A 1,708-nucleotide genomic window follows, 5' to 3' on the forward strand; every position below is an offset into this window, starting at 1 on the left:
AACTGATTGAACTAGAGTTAAGAGGAAGATGAGTAGTGTGGTTGAATTTCCATTGAAAATAATTGAGATTAAGTAGTGAAAATTAAAGCCTTGCAAGTTCATCACAAGCCTTGATCACACTAACAAATATTATCCCGGCAAGCCAAATTTGATCGTCGAACATGCCCTTGAAAATGATAAGCAACTTTCTTGCAACTTATCGTCTAATCTAGTAACCAGTGGCGGATCCAGACTAGTTTTTCAACCGGGGCTCAATTTTTTTAATATATAATAAATATATATAAAAAAATAAAAATACAATTAATAATGATAATAATAAAAATATAAAATTATGTGCATACCAATAAAAAATTATTTTTTTATATTCGAACTACTACCAAGTTGCGTACAAATAAGAAGAGACAATTGTGTCCTACGAGTATTCATTTGCTGAAAATATTGTAAAATTTGTTCATTTTCAATTGTGGCAAAAATCTCTTCACCGAACACATCCAATATTCTCTTCACCGAAAATACAATAAATGCTCACCGAACACATCCAAACTAGCTAAACTCCTGGCATTTACAGAGACAAAGCTGATTACCAGCATAAGAATTAAAAAGTTTAACCTTGAATCCATGGTTACCTGCTACACAAGCAAAACAATTGTTTATTTGTTGGTATCATCCAGATAGCAACTATATTATCAAATTTTGTGTACTTCCATTGACACGTATCGAGATTATTCTTATCAGTTCACAACACTAATTAGCTTACATTATCTTCATAGCAATATAGAGTTGGAAAAGACAGCCTTTGAGAAGTCCTCATCCAGGATATCAGGTGATGAAATGTTCTAAAAAAAATATAGTAAAGGCTTTTCATAATTGAGTATAACCTTACAATGGCTTATTCAGTTCATAGAGTTTAGGTTATGACCTACAGAAAATAGTGGTTACAGGGATCATATATTGCCATCAAGCTTTACTTAAGACAATATCACTAGCAACACTAGACCATTTAAATCGCTTTTAACCATGTCAAGTAGAGTTTATGTTTCATCTTATCAAAAAAATCCCTGAACTATCCTATCCTTTCCAAAAAGAAAATCCCAGATAAAAATAGCGCTTTGCACACATACAAGTGTGCCGAAGATATCTCAACAACCCAACTTGCCTCTCCACTGCAACCACTCCTCAAGTTTCCCAATTTCGGCATGACTATTATTCTCTTCGGCAAGTCTTAGGTAAATCTCCGAAGGAACACCAGACCTCAAATTTCTAGCAGATAAAAAACAAATCCAGAAATCCATTACTTGTCTTGTTTGAAAATCAAGGTGCAGAGCTAACCTAGCAAAAACCGAACTTCCCAAATCAGGTCGATTTCTCGACTAGCCACCAATTACCCATCTTTACCTCTCAAACCAAGACCCAGCACGTCCCGATAGAAAAAAAACAACACAGATCTCTTCAATAAACAAACAACCCAAAAAAAAAACAAGACGACCTTTTTCTTCAAAATAAGAACAGAAAACGTACCTAAAAGGCACAATTTGGCCGGAGGAGGAAGACGTATGGGCTTTGCGCTCCTCTCCTCAAATCCTTGATGAGGGGGATTAGAGCTGACTACTCTTCCTGATGGGATCAAGTTGACGCGACCGCGATCTCAGGGGGGCTTGAGCCCCCCCTCGCCCCCCCTTGGATCCGCCACTGCTAGTAACTACATGGC

At 36.6% G+C, this 1,708-nt stretch overlaps 1 long non-coding RNA gene across 1 annotated transcript; it reads right to left on the reverse strand.

Moving 5' to 3' along the window:
- Positions 1-425: 425 nt before the first annotated feature.
- Positions 426-1,635, reverse strand: LOC141845261 (uncharacterized). Its single transcript, XR_012603234.1, has 2 exons — positions 1,519-1,635; positions 426-626 (listed from the first exon to the last, which is right to left on the reverse strand). It is a non-coding gene; the product is annotated as an uncharacterized LOC141845261 (long non-coding RNA).
- Between the last annotated feature and the right edge of the window lie 73 nt (positions 1,636-1,708).

Source organism: Curcuma longa, chromosome 14 (genome assembly GCF_044706935.1).
Source record: "Curcuma longa cultivar G26 ecotype Majalengka, Jawa Barat chromosome 14, ITB_CL_G26_1.1, whole genome shotgun sequence".
NCBI lineage: Eukaryota > Viridiplantae > Streptophyta > Magnoliopsida > Zingiberales > Zingiberaceae > Curcuma > Curcuma longa.